The sequence below is a fragment of the Equus caballus genome, chromosome 15 (genome assembly GCF_041296265.1).
Source record: "Equus caballus isolate H_3958 breed thoroughbred chromosome 15, TB-T2T, whole genome shotgun sequence".
Classification (NCBI taxonomy): Eukaryota; Metazoa; Chordata; class Mammalia; order Perissodactyla; family Equidae; genus Equus; species Equus caballus.
In genome coordinates, this window is record NC_091698.1 from 87,020,138 (window position 1) to 87,036,257 (window position 16,120).

The 16,120-nt window shown below is 37.4% G+C and overlaps 1 protein-coding gene across 25 annotated transcripts in view; it reads right to left on the reverse strand.

Annotated features, from left to right (window-relative positions):
* The window catches only part of NCOA1 (nuclear receptor coactivator 1), a 250,453-nt gene that overhangs the window by 232,517 nt on the left and 1,816 nt on the right, over window positions 1-16,120 (reverse strand). The window lies entirely within an intron of this gene.

Below are 16,120 nucleotides of genomic sequence, written 5' to 3' on the forward strand. Positions count from 1 at the left end.
GGCTAAGGCCTCCACCATCCACCTTTCCCTGTGTATTGTCAGTCTAGCATACTTCTCATTTTAACATCTATAATATTTTTCAAGGCACTTTCACACATACTATCACATTATCCCTACAAGATAGACAAGGCAGCTATATTTATACCCCTTTTTACAGATATGGAAGAACAAAGCGACTAAGAGCACAAGACTGGAGTCAAGCAGGGCTTGAATCCCTGCTTCACTACTTCTCAGCAACGGGAACTGCAAAATAAAGACGCCCGGCTTACAGCGCACTTATGAGGATTAGATTACATGATGCATATAAACCACTCAGCACAGAACCTGCTGTAAAAGCAGCACTAAATATATGGTAGCTGCTGATACTGTCACTGTTGTTCATTATGCAAGAACAGCTCCTAAACAAGGGAATCACGACTGGAACTTAGGTCTTTGATTCCACACAACACTGTTTCATTCTCAAATGGTCACCAGGAGTCCTATCTGAACAGAGCAGACTCTACCATTTCCAGGAAATGCTTTCCCCTTCTCATCTAGACACCATGGTGGTCACTTTAGGATTTTAAGAGTCAAAAGCCAATAGCAATAGCAACAGCTGCTAACATCACAAAAAGACAACTAGACATATGTGTCGCATAATACCATCTATAAAGTTGTCTTGCCTGCCTCCCAAAAAATTAAGCCTTAATCAAGCTTCTACATCAAACCACCAATGTACAGGATATACAGATGGTAAAGAAGTATGTTAAACTAAACTGAAATCCAGACCATAAGAAATTCTACAGGACAAACAACCCAGGTTCTTCAACAGAAAAATGGCAAGGAAAAAAAAAGAAGGATTCTACAAATTAAAAAAAGACTTAAAAGGCATTTCAATCAATCCTGATGTCAAAAAAAATTTTTTTTAATTCTCCCCCCAAAAAAGGCAATAGCATTAGCCCCATGGACATCTGCTTGGGGGAGAGAACACGCTAGTGACATAACCAGAATAATGCAGAATATTTTAGGCTTTGGAACATTTCTCTTTTTCCCTTGTAAATCAATAAATTGGCATTCTGCTTTTTAAAAGAAAGGCACTAACAACACATATAGCCCTTGACTCTGCCTATGCTACACCTATGATAAAAGTCTTATTCTGAAGAGTATTTTTAAAGACTATGGGTTTAACAAGTTCTGAAAATGATCCCCCTACCCCCAATCTACAAGAGATGCCTGGAGCAAAGGTCAAGGGAAAAAACAAATAACAAGAAAAATCAGGAAGGAATACTATTGTAATTGAAGCTTAAAAGAAAACCCACACCATCAACAGGATTAGCTGTCAAGAGGAACCTTCCCAGAAGTAACTCATCTTATGATGCCATTTGAGATATCTTAATGAAAATTATAGCACCTCCCTGTCATCAAGCAGCAGCCAGCTTAAGGTAAATTAAATAAAAATTAACCTGAAATTTCAATATGAGCACATGCTGTAATGAAGATTACTTGTTTATTTCCATATTATTCTAAAAAACTTTTCAGACAGCCCAGAGTACCTTAGAATTAAAAAGGAAAAAGTGATGAAACTGGAGCAGAGAAAATGAGGGAGGAGAATAAGTTGAAGTCACAAGTAAGTTTAGCACACAAACTATATACCACAAGGTCCCATACAGCCGCAAGGGAAGGGCTGCACATTTAACTGAGCTCCCTTGCAGGAGAGAAATTTAGGTTATAAGAGTCATGATGACTACGTAATATATGCAAACCACTTGGTCAAAGGAAACACAGCTTTTCCTGGTACCAAGACCTGGAAAAAAATTACTGCATGGGTTCTAATAATGATGATGATGACAAAAATAACGGCAGGTTGAATTGCACACTTAAAAATGGTCAAGATGGTAAATTTTATGTTATGTGTATCTTATCATAATTTTTTTTACAAACTGGGGGTAAAAAAAACAGCAGCTCATTTTCACTGCATGTGTCCTGGGCCAGGCACATTCTAAACATTTTATATGTTTAAACTCACAAAATTCTCACAACAACCTTGTGGAGGTAGGAAGAATTATTATGCCCATTTTGTACATGAGAAACCTGAGGCACCAAGAGGTTAAGTAACACACAACTAGGAACTAGCAGAGCCAGGATTCAAGCCCAGGGAATCTGGCTCCAGAGCCCACACACCTAACCACTACACAATCCCTCATCCATAACGGTCTCTCCCCTTGGGCAAAAGCATTTGCCATCAGCTAAAAGCAGTATTTGTCCATCAACTATTAGCTCATTCTGTGTTCACTCTCAGTCCTCCAGATTAGCTGCGAACAGTAACAGTAGTAGCAGTAGTTACAACATCCCCAAGAGCACTGAGATAAAGGAGATAATATCCTCACAAGAATTCTACAATAAGAGGAATACCAAATTTTATAAAGCTGTTTGTTTTAATGGGCCTCAACAAAGGTTGATTGCATCATCAAATTATTACCAAATAATTCTGTAAAAGTAATTCTACTCCAGTCTAAAGCAATGCAATCAATATACTCTGGTACTCTGGCTTGATCCAAGTAAAAACTCTGATTGTTTCTAAAGCAATGGAGTGAATGTGTTTATTTAAACAATTCTCAAAGACTTCTATTTCTAAGTACTAGGTTTTGATAAGAATTGGGCAGCAAAGTAAGAGGATACATACTTGACAGAGTGAAGATATTCTTTACTGCCAATTACAGGTGGACTGTACACTTTCATAGTCAATCAAGTGTCGAGTCAGGTTAATATTTTATGAAAATTAAGGAACCTAACCACTTAAGATATCTAAGTATGCAGCCAACCCACCTCTCCATGGAGGTGACCCAGAAATTATAGGATCAAAATTTTCCTGAAGCTGGTTCTGACTCTGCAGCAGTGGACAAACGGTCAATTGAGTCCCAAAGTTGTATACCATTCAGTGTAGTCACAATGATTTTGACCTGGAAAATTCTCAAAACAAGAGTTTCCCAACGTTTATCTCAGCCATAAAATAACCTCAATTAAGCACCACAGAGTATTCAATTGAGACATGTACCCCTGAGCTAAGTAAATGAATTGTGTACCTATAGCAGGTTATTAGATACAAACCGATTAAATGCCCAGGGATAGCTGTAAAAAAAAAAAATATATATATATATATATATATATATATATGATGTAGGTTTTGGAGTTGTAGATAGCTCATATCTTTCTGAAATAACTAGATAGCAGGGTCAGCTGTCTATCAAGGCCATCCCTACTTAGTGTAAATACAACTACATCATACACACATTATGTCTAAGAAGCAATAACAAAAGACAAGCATCCCAAAAGGAAAGTGAACAAATATGAATAAGAGAGCCTTGGGGAAAAAAATCCAATATACAATAAACATCTGATAAGACGATCAACTTTATCAATAGTCAGGGAATTGCAAATTACAACAATGTTGTAATACCATTTTTACCCATCAGACAGGTCCAAAATAGAAATGACTGATGCTATCCAGAGTTGATAAAGGTGGAAGGAAGCGGCAACTATCATAAACTGTTAGTGGAAGTGTAAATTGATACAGCCTCTGGGATAACATTTTGAAAGGACATCGATTTTTTAAATGTGCAGAACCATTAACTCCATAGGTATGTTTTCATACATATGCAAAAACAAGTACAAACTAGGATGTTTACCAAAACATGACTTGCAACAGCAAAAATCTGGATATCTAAATGTCCATCAAAAGAGAAATGGTTAAATAAATTATGGAATATACATCTAATGCAATGCTATGCAGCATTTTATGCAAAGATAAAATGGCTCCTTCATGTTCTGACACAAAAAGATTACAATGACATTAAGTTTAAAAATCCTGTAACAATTTAAAAAGTATGATTCTTTTTGTGTAGAGGGGGAAGGAGGGAGGGAGGGAGGGAAGGAGTTTAGGGATAGATACCAACAGAGGTTGGGAGGGTCTGAATTATTCAGGACTCTATCAGTTCCAAGACACAGAAACCCAACTTAAACTAGCACAAGCAAGTTAGGGAACTGATTAGTTCATTTGACTGGGAAATATAGGGTGGATCTAATTTAAGATTCAAGCGGATCCAGAGGCTCCAATGACTCCCCGTGCTCACACATGGGAGCATGTGAAAATGTGTGTGATTGTGCATTTGTAAGTGTGTGTGTATGAGTCTATCTGTCTCAGTCAGCTCTGTATGTTGGCCTCATTCTTTCCTATGGCAGATAAGTTTTCTTCATGTGGCCAGGCACACTCCAACTCAGCTTAGCAACCCCAAGGGAATGAGCCTATCCCTCATCCATCTGTTTTTCAATCTCAAGGAAGGGCTCTAAACCTGCTTTGGTCATATGGCTAACCTGCAGCAATTACTGCGTCCAAAGGAATATAGCATTATGACAGACCAAACCTAGGTCACATGCCCATCCCTTGCCCAAGAGAGAAGATACTGTCATCTGAAATGTGGATTAGGGGGTGTTAGCCTAAATTAACAGCTATCATATAATCCACAACAGAGATTTTCACCTTTTAACTCTATATATTTCCACTACTTTGAATTTGTTATTAGAATATAGTCATGTAATTTATATATATATATATATATATGGTTTATTTAATTTAAAAAGGAGAAAATTATTGGAATGCAGTCAGAAAGAAAGCCTACGGTCTAAAAAGTTCAGGGTTGATGACTTTAGGAAAAAAACTGGGAGAAAAATATGCCTCATGTATAAATAAGGATCTGGACTTCCTAGTACTTCATACTTGATCAACATTTTAACCACCACCCAAAGTCTTCATCAAAACAAGTATTAAAAGACAAACAAAAAAATGGAGAAAACAGATTTTAATTAATTAGCAATATGTTGATAAGAGGAAGAGAAAAGACCTCCAGGGACCCTAAGGAGAAATTTTATGAAATCCTCAGACAACAAAAGGTCTCCAATAGCATCTGAAAGCCCTACCCCAAAAGTAGAGACATTAGTAAAATTTCTCCTTCAATTGTCCCGAGGACTACCATTCAACACTACAAATTCTTTTCACAAATAAATTTAGTAATAAAAATCCCATTTAGACTGACACACAAAAACAATTCCTCCTTACTTCAATGACTCCAAGCAGGGCCTACGAATTCTAGTATTCATCTCTCTAAAGAAAGCCAATTCTGCTATGGTAAGGCAAAGACATTTACTGCTCACCAAATATTCATTTCTTGCCCACATTTCCTAGCCCCTTAAGTAGTGCCCTGCAACTACTTCTGGCCAATGGGCTATAAGAGGAAGTGATGTGAGTCACTTCAGGGCCAAAAGCAGAGTAACCAAGGAGGCTCCATGTTCCAGATTCAAAGTTCCAAATGTACTTTATTATTTTAACTACAGAATCCTTTATTTGTGTTCCATGGGACCATGGTATAAGTAAGTATCATTCCAAATCCTACAAATCTAATTCAAATTCCACTTCCTCCAGTAAGCCTACCCAGACCATGCTAGGCTTCTGGCAGCAGCAGTAACACACTTAAGTATGTATACTGTGGGTAAAGCACTATGAAAGCATTGTGATACTGGCTGACCTCTACCCTCCATAATTTACAATGTGGCTGGTAGGAAAGGACACATGTAAAAACAGAAACAAGTATACATGACAATAAATAAATTTCAAGTGAGTGCTAAAAATAGTTAGGTGCTAGAGGAGTTTCCACATATCTCAGTTAGGAACTAACAATATTAGTTATAAACTCCAATATGACATCTTTTATACTATTTTCTAATTCAGGTATTTAAATAAAATGAGACTCCCTATAGGGATTATAATCTCCTTGAAGGGCAGGAACCCTAAGATATAATAACCTTATGTTTCCCCTAAATTATCATTCAAACAAGTATTCAATAAAAATGTATTTTTTACATTTTTAGATACATTCTACATGAGAAGAACATGTTGAAAAATAAAACAGAAGTGTAGTAATCCTCAAACATTAGGAATTTGTGTCTCCAGCACAGCTAAGCAGAGAGAGGGAGGAGCACAAGTCTTTCCGTTATCCATGGCAGGTAGAGCTCAACACTGGAGAACAATGAGTCACCAGGCTACCCCAAACTTGTGAACATAGCTCTTAACAGCCAACTTCTCATGCTGTAGGACTATACGCTCCCTGAGCAATATCTGATTTCCAATTCAGCTTCTCAAATACCCTAAAACCAGTGAAGAGAATCCCCAGATATTATGTACGAGTATTCCAGGTACACATACAAAAAAAGTCTACTTCTCTAAGTACATTAATAAGCAGCATTATGATTTAATCAATGTGATTTGCCAAATATTTTAATATCTACATGTGTAAGACATAGCAGAGGACAAAATATAAAATATGATCCTCTTCTCCCATTCTCATACCCTAATTTGGAAGATAGGAAACCATGAAAACAAAAAATTCCACACAGTACAAGGCAGTATAAAGTGTCAAGTGAATAACAAGGAAAATAAATATTAGAAGAATCCATTGAAGGAAGAGATTGCTTTCAAATTTTATAGTCTGAACACCTAACAAGCAAGGTAGAATCTGAGCTGAGTTTTAAAGGATAGGTAGAACTTTAAGAGATACAGACTAGGCTAAGGGAGAATATTCCAAAGAAAGGAATATATAATAGGATGGAAATTGAGAAGCCCAAGGGATGTTTAGGGGATAGTAAAGGGACAATTTTATTTTGAACAGTTCATTGGGGGAAACTAGTGGGAACTGAGACGAGAAAAGTAGGTTGGTGCCAGATACTGGAAAGCTTTAAATGACAGACTAAAGAAAAAGTTTATCTTGACAGTAATGAGGAGCCATTGAAGGTTTTTAAGCAAAGTACCGCAATGAAAATAAAAATTAGGATGATCATTCCAAAACAAAATTTAGGACAGAGTGAAGAAGGAATTCACTGGGGACAATGAGACCACTTTGGATACTATCATAATAATTACGCCTAAATTAGAACGAAGACAGTGAAGAGAAAAAAGAACAGATCTAAGGAGCTGATAGAACATGGAAAGTGTTTTTAGCATACGTCAAATCAGACCCTAAGGACTCTAGAAAGCTGAGATTCAGATGCGAGAAAAAGGTTAAAAGCACAGCAACTGTGAATTCCAGCCTACCCAGCAGGGTTTCCCCAAACTTGAATTGATACTGGGCTCTTCTATGCATATATGTATTCCCATCTCCACACTCATACAAAAGGTACACCCTTTTCTGGGGGTGTTGGGGAGACAGGTGGGAAATGATATATAAAAGCAGCCAAGTGACGAAGCTTAGGTAGTTGTGCAACAAATAGATAGAACTCAAACATCCATAAAGGCCAAAGGCATTACAATCACATCTATTGCAAAATGGAAAAACAGACTGCAAATCCAGTCATCCTGCAGGTTTGAGGGATGACATTAGATACATCCATTCAACTTGGCAAGAGGGTAAGACCGGATGAATGGAGTTATTAAGGTCCCAGTCCTTAACAACAGAAGTTCTTAACCTTTGGGGAAGTCATGGACCCATTTAGGAATTTGGTAAAAGCTATAAACCCTCTTCCCAAAGAAATATGCCTAAACTCACAAAATTTTGCAAATAATTTCAGAGTGTTCAAAAACCCCCAAAGCCTATGTAGAGACTCTTAATCCATGAACTCCCAAGGGTCCTTAGGTAAAAATGCTTGCTATAAAACACAACCATTTTTAGCATAGATCCCACAGTTAAACAGTTTCTGAATAGGAAGCTATATATGTATATTTATTTATAATTTATACACACTGCAAACTAGACCAATAAACTATGTACCTTGTAAAGTATACAAAAAATGGAAATTTAAAAGAATGACATTATAATAAAATAAGCAATTTTTAAGCATTTAAAAGAATGACATTATAATAAAATAAGCAATTTTTAAGCATTTTACTTATTGACAACACAGCTTTATGCTCTTTCTAATAAATACTGTTATTAATACCACAATACCACTATTTTTGGTGAGAGAAATGTGATTGAACATGGTTTGTTATTTTTTAATTTCGCTTTCAGATTTTTTGTAATACAGCAACTTGAAAGCCTGGTTCTAAATTCAGTTCATTTTTATAATAAATAACCGTTTTACTGGTTTAAATGGCTATCACAGCCAGAAAACATACTTTACAAAGATGAGTAAAATAAAAGGAAGAACTGCATCACTTACACACTGAATAAAACATGATGTTCAATTTTCAACCCCATTCACCATTTATGCAAAGGTTTTTGCTAAAATTCAGCTAGTGCATTTCCATATTTCCTGATGACAATCAGTTGTTCTTACTAACTAATCAGATGGTACTGCCTTTTTGTATTTTCAGCAGATGGGCTCAAAACCACTAAAACATTTCTTTTACAAGGTTTTTATACACGCTAGAAAATTCTGTTTCCAAGTTTAAGTGCACGTATAAAAACGTTCTTAAAGTTAACAGACATCATTTTCAGCAATTAAATCCAACAATGATGGAAATAACTCAAATATCCATTTTCAATAACTTATCTCCATAGCACTGAATTTTATTTTATTTTGAAAGTAGTTACTTTTGGAGTCACTGTTAAGAACTTATCATCATCCCAAAGGGAGAGATTAAGTAAGTGTGTTTATTTTTCATAGATATCTGCTAGGTAGCATGCTACTCACAGGCACTTGTCACAGAAAATGTCAGCAAATTGGGACATTTGGTTTTTGTGAAAAAAAAATGAGTAAGTCATCTCTAAGTTAGACAATTCTTAAATCCTTTGCCTCAAGATGACCAGTTAACTTCTATGAAATATACAGAAGATCTGCATGGCGACTCCCTACTGCAATACAAAGTATGTTAAGAGTCTACCGTTTAAAATGGTAAATTTAAAAATCCAATTACTCAGGCCCCTCTAAACTGTAAAACCTCACAACACACTGAAAGTAAAGAAACTTCCTTACAGACCGCTAATATTTCTCCCATTTCCCAGATAATTTTATGTAAACCCTACTGTAGGGACCACTGCTCTAAATGTGCCTGAGCTCCCAAGGGTCAAAGCTCTCTATCAGTGCCTTCCCACCAACTTCTCTTGCATGCTATCAAAGTTTAAAGGAGTTATCTTTAAAGGTACTCTAATTATATTGTATCCATCTCTGAACTACTAACAGTTTGGCAAAAGACACAACTGCAACACATTCTGTGTCACCAGTTGTCTTCAATACTGTTCCCTCAGTGTAATGTCGGCTAGCGGTTCAAATAATAGACGGGGCTGGAACAAGGTCCAAGACTCTTCATGACATATCCTGCCTTAAATCCTTTTTGGAACATGGTAGGGCATAAATAAATCAGTAAAATAAATCACGAACTATATTGAGAGCCAGGGGCTTTTAACTTGCATGACCAATCTCACTATAAGTGAGATATATTTGTACAAGGAGACACCACTTTTACACTTAGAAAACAAGTCCACTGCATCATCTTAAGAATGCCAAATGATAATACACTGTTTAAAAAAATAACTACTGCTTTAAAAAAAAAAAAGTGTTAGCTAGCGAAAAAGATTTTGCACTAACTTCCACCAAAAAAACACAGTCTGTTCTCAAATATACATAAAAATGAGTGAATAAGTTCCCAGTGTGGTAAGCCTTACATATGGAATCATTTCAAAAACCATGAAAATATAAAATTTGGGGTGTAAAACCTGCCAAAAAAAGATCCACGTAAATTTGGAAAACTGACATTTCTCATTTTCATCCAGATCTTCATACTTCACTGCTCCCCACCACCTCCTTCCACTAAAATCCCTTAGTGTCTTGATACTGCACATAGAACATCTGGTTCCCTCTGCCACTTCAGCTGGTGCCACACTCCTCCTTGCACTTTCCCCCTTCATTACTCCCTAAATAACCCCTAGCTTTTCTGCACTTTCATCTTTGCTATTTAATCTTCCTGAGTCTACTGCTCTCCTCACCCTCACTCATAGAGAAACCATCCCCTGCCTTCAATGTTCTTGTTTACCAGCAAGCCCTCCATGAAACTTGCCCTGAGCCCTCTCAAATGAAAGTAATTGCTCCCTCTCCTGAATCCTCAAAGCACTATTTCAGTACCTCTCTCACAGCACTCATCACACTCAATTAGTATCACAAGTATTTGTGTGTTTGTCTTACCACCTCTCTTAGGTCATAATCTCCTGAAGAAGAGGATCTATATCTTATCACTTAATTTCCCTATCTTTTTAACAACAGCGCACCTTGAACAAAGTAGGTACTCATGTAACTATATCTTTAATGAATGACTGAGTGGCTTGTTAGAAATTCAATTACAGACTTCCTGTACAATCTGGAATGGAGAGGGAGGTATGACTTAGACTTTGCAGAACAAGTAACTTTGCCCTGGTTTCCTCCAAACAAACTCACCAAAGTAAAGCCAGTATTACACATATAGGTGCATTCAAAAAGCAAGGACATTTCGGCTGGCCCCGTGGCCGAGTGGTTAAGTCTGTGCGCTCCGCTGCAGGCGGCCCAGTGTTTCGTTGGTTCGAATCCTGGGCACGGACATGGCACTGCTCATCAAACCACGCTGAGGCAGCGTCCCACATGCTACAACTAGAAGGACCCACAACGAAGAATATACAACTATGTACTGGGGGACTTTGGGGAGAAAAAGGAAAAAATAAAATCTTTAAAAAAAAAAAAAAAAAAAAAAGCAAGGACATTTCATCCTTCAACTATCTAGTCAAATGCGGTGTGATATCTTTATATATACACACATACACTCACAACAGAACATCTTTTGTTAAACAATCAAATCTATGCTTGACAACAAAAGCACATAAATATTTTAACCATATAAACAAACTAAAAATTTAAGATGTAATATATTAAATTTATCAGAATAAAATCAACCATTCAAAGTACAAGTGGAAACATAAGAGAATGACCAAGCAATTTATTTCCAGTGAAAAAAAAATACTCTCTGCTTGAGCTATTTAAATACTAACAAAACCTGAGAGGCAGAACGTTATTGCTAAGAATCCAAAACCAACTATTCAAAGATAAGCTTACCTAGACAGAAGCACCAAAGAATCAACATTACTAAAGTACAAAGGTGAGATCAGAAACAGCACAAAAATCTTAAAGTGACACTTTCATCAAGTAACTAGTATATATGGCTCCTGGGTCAACAGAAAGCAAGGAGATTTCAGAAGACTCCACTGCACACGTACAGAACAGAAAGAGAGTCCAGAAAGGAAAAGAGGGCTACGAGGTGGCCAAGTGTGGTGAACATGCTTGGAAAGAATCCAATTTAAAGGTACACTTGTGACTCAAATGTCACCCCTAACACCTACAAGCTGTGCAATCTTACAGCAGCCACTTAGCCTCCCTGAGCCCTGTTTCCTCATTTATAAAACGTAATATGTAGAGCAAGCACAGTACTTGAGTGCAGTGTGCCTCGGAGACAGCCTTCAATAAATATTTGCTGACTCTGAATGAGGGCCATACTAGAAAAGCAGACATTGCTCTCCAGGCACTTTTGTAGTTTTTGAGAGAGCCACCTTAATTAATTCCTGATTAATACCTTGTTACAATATTTGACAGCCAATTTTTGACCAAAAAATAAAAATATTCCTTTCCGCCTAGCTTACACATTACTCAAAAGCTTACTAGAATTCGTAAAATTTAAAGTCTTTTCGTAATAACTGTCAAATACAAAAAGCAACTCTCATAAAAAAAAGCCTGGAAGCCAAATACCTGGGTTCTTGCCCAAGTAATGCCACTGAATACGTGAACCATGAAAAAGGACTATATTTTCCCAGCCTTAGTCTTCTCATCTGTAATATTAAAGAGGCTAGCCTAAATTACCATTAAAGCCTCTTTATTCTAAATGTTGTGGTTCATGCCATCTCAAGGATTTTCCAATCTAATTAGGAAAATCAATTCAATATAGACTAAAAACAGAATCTCTTTCAAAAAAAAAAAAGGAAAAAAGAAATTTATTATATAGAACAAACTGAGTAATTGATGCTAAGGGAGTGATAAAAATCAAGCTTTCTAGAGAACATACCAGTTTTTTTTTGTTTTTTTGAGGAAGATTAGCCCTGAGCTAATATCTGCTGCCAATCCTCCTCTTTTTGCTGAGGAAGACTGGCCCTGAGCTAACATCCGTGCCCATCTTCCTCTACTTTATATGTGGGACGCCTGCCACAGCATGGCTTTTGCCAAGCGGTGCCATGTCCGCACCCAGGATCCAAACCGGCGAACCCCGGGCCGCCAAGAAGCGGAACGTGTGAACTTAACTGTTGCACCACCGGGCCGGCCCCGAGAACATACCAGCTTTGACCCTGTTTTTGAAGGTCAAGAGATAAAAGAAATACAATTTAAATAAAGAAAATGAAATGTAAAATCAAAGAAGCAAGACATCTACAGGTGATTATAATACTTTCCTCACTTGTATGGCACTTTACAGCTTACAAAGAATTTCTGCATATGCCATCTGCAGCAAATTTTCTGGACTGAGAAATTCAAGAACAGTTTAAATGATTTACATTTGATAAATCTGTCCACAAAGAATCTCCACTAAAAACAATAACATCAAAAAACATTTTAGAAAGGAATTCTTTCAGCACGCATATGCAGGATGAATTAGAGAGGCAAATGCAAGCAGGCAAACAGCTATAAACCTACAAATCATAGAATTTTAGCACAAGAAATGTGAAATCAAAGTGCTCATTTAATGATAGAGAAACTCAGGCCCACAGGGTTGATGTGACCCTCATTACTCCGTGTGCAAAATGACAGGAAGACCAGACTGTAGAACCAGAAATAACAGGGGAAATCCAAGAAATTGCAAAGACAAGAATCAGAGAATTTGGTGAGGGATTAGTGATGTGTTTAGGTTATGGAAGTACAAGAAAACATTACAAAAGTTTTTCTATGTGCCAATCATTATGCTAGACATATCTTGTTATTTAATATAATAAGTTAATTTAAAGATCACGACAATATGAGGATAAGTACATTATTCCAATTTTAAACACGAAAACCTGAAGTTTAGTGTGGTTAAATAAGTAGCCCAAGGTTAAATCTACTAAGTGCCTGGAAGAGCCAGGACACCATCCTCTGTCTGAAGTCGAGCCTCCAGTTCCAAAAGCAGCTTAAAAATTGTCTCAAAATTACAAGCCAGGAGGGCAAAAATGAAATATCACTCTGGAAACATTGGATAATCCAGTGTTATTAGAATTCCGGTCCTGTTAATAGGTGCACTTCGCCTCTGTGCTTGCACCTATTGTTATCAGTCTGGTCTGTCTTTGTTCCCAATGGTCTGGTCCAAGATGTCTCAGTAAAGCCAAACTTCCCACCCTCCACACTGAAACTTATTCACAAAGCAAGATTAGATCAAAATATATCTAAGATGAGCATGACTAGACTGATTAATCTCAAGTCTTCCACAACTCCTCAAGTGACTATAGCTTCTGTTTTGGCATAAGCTATTTATCTTCAAGATATAACTATACTAAGCTTTTCTAAAGCCTGTCACTTCAAGGAGCCTCAAAAATACTGTTGCAGATGGGGGTATGGGGGAGGAAGCATGGAAACAACAACCCACTCTACTTGCACTTCTAGAATTGGACTTATATGTTGGTGTCAGTGTTTTGTAATAATTTCTCTCATTCAACCTTATTGAATCCTGCAGAAATATAAAATAATCATTTCTCTACTCAATATTAATCCAAATACTGTGCTCCCACAAAATATTGTCCAGAACTAAACTATAGGAAAAAACTTGCACCTTTTTTTTTTTAAGGTATTCTCTTTGCATTATTTTTATTTATTTATTTATTTTTGTTTTTTGAGGAAGATTAACCCTGAGCTAACATCTGCTGCCAATCCTCTTCTTTTTGCTGAGGAAGACTGGCCCTGAGCTAACATCTGTGCCCATCTTCCTCTACTTTATATGTGAGACGACTACCACAGCATGGCTTGCTAAGCAGTGTCATGTCCACACCTGGGATCCGAACCAGTGAATCCCAGGCCACGGAAGCGGAATATGCACACTTAACCGCTGTGCCACTGGGCTGGTCCCTGCACCTCCTTCTTAAACTAAGCAACCAAGAATGGTACCCAGTTGTCATTATGCCATTTTATGACCTCTGACCACATATGTTGAGAGAAAGCCAGAAAGTCTAACTAAAATATAAAGAAGGGATAAGGCAAGACTTGAAACGACTGGACCTCACCCCCAACAGTAAGAAAAAAGGTCAGAGACCACGGGGCCCATCCTCAGTGACAAATGACCAAGAGTTAAGCTACTGGTTAACCTGGGAGAAAAGCAATAAAGGAGTCCTTTCCTACAGTCTAGTCTATCCAAATGAGAAGCAAAGCTGAACAAGGTGGGGAGAAATCTGTACATCTCTACAGCCCAGGCTGGACACGGTGCTGTCATTCAACTCCTGAAACACATGTATTTCACTCTATCCCACATTCCCCTCTGCGCCAGATATCTGCAGGTAATGTAAAAAAGAGCCCGCCACATGTTTTTGGACCTCTGCCAGGAAAGGAGCTGATGGCCCTCTGAGAATTCCTGTAATTATCACATGTAGAAGGCAAAAATCACTGCCAAGACAATAACGAGCATCCTGGGGATCTCCTATGCCCCACAACTTAGGGGATTGTATTCAGTGGTGTGTGCCTGTATTGACCTCCCATACATGCGCTAAAATGAAAGCTATGTTGTTCATACGGTTTAGGGCCAACCAACTCCACAGATATGCAACATATTCAAACAATGTAGAGCCCTTGGGGGATAGCGCAAAAAAGACAAACTAAAGTAAGCAGTAGAGGTAGTGTCTAAGAGAAGCTATGTGAAATGGACAACAGAGAAACAAGGGCTAAAATGTCCTTTAAAAAACAATTATAAATCATATTCTGATATACAGTCCAGCAGAGAAAAGATTTTTAAGGAATGCCTAATATCCTCTCTTCCCCACTCCACCTTTCAGCACCTCTACAGCACCCTCATCACTTACTCAACATTTAGTCCTGGGGAAGACGGATCACTGGATTAGCAGGATCAAGAGTACATGCAGAGAACATTCCATCCTGGGAACAACATCTTTAAATTATTTAGGCTTGTTTACCACCCTTCACTATAGAGTAAAAGTGTGAAATTTTGCCAGCACTTTCATAATATATACCAGTCAGCACCATAGCAACCCTATCCTCTGCCTACCAAAAGATTAACACATACACAGAAAACAGGAAATTCAACAAAAATTAAAGTTCAACCCTAGAGTCCCTCAACAGTTAAATGTCTTAAATAGTAGCAGTATCTTTATATCACACCCACTTCAGGCTACCCTTACAGCTTCCTGGCATAAGCAAATTCTTGGGATTATACAAACTGCTGCTTCTGTTTCCAGCCCAGATTTCTAGAAATGAAACCCTGGAATTGAGGGAGAAAGAAAAACAAATGTTGGCAGAAAGAGGGAGGAAAATGCATTGTCTATATAATCCCAGTTTAAGTGGAACAATCACCATTAGTCCCATCAAGCACTTTTTTCCGATAAAACCACTTACCCAAAAATGCAGATCTAAAATACTCCCTTGGCTTAAACCACAAAAAGCAATTTAATAGACACAATCCTACAGATTTTCTCAGAAAGAAATGAGGAAGAGATTAACTATAAACTATGTAAGATTCAAGTTTTGCACCTTAAAAGTCAAACTTCATTGTGAGTTAAACAAGTGTAATAAAGAAGCAGTGCAAATGTCTACAAAAATCAAACCAAACACCTGTTCTTAGAAGCAACACCCATGCATTTTCTCTCCAAACCATGTATTCTCTAATCAGGCCCCCTTTTTGATCTACTGTTCCCAACGCATAAAGTCTGAAGAAGAAATGGAGGGAAAACATTTCAGAGGCTAGTTCAGAAAATCAAATTAGATCTTTTCACAACGTACAGGAGATAAAATAGAAATGCTTCCAGCTGTATCTAGTTTGTGAGAAAGAGTACAAGGAACGCCCATGTTAATACTAAGCTGAATCAAACCCCACTGGTACCTTTAACCCAAAACTATTTCTAGTTAAAGAGCCAAAAGACCCAAGCAAATACTTTCTTTTCACATTATTCTCAACATGAAG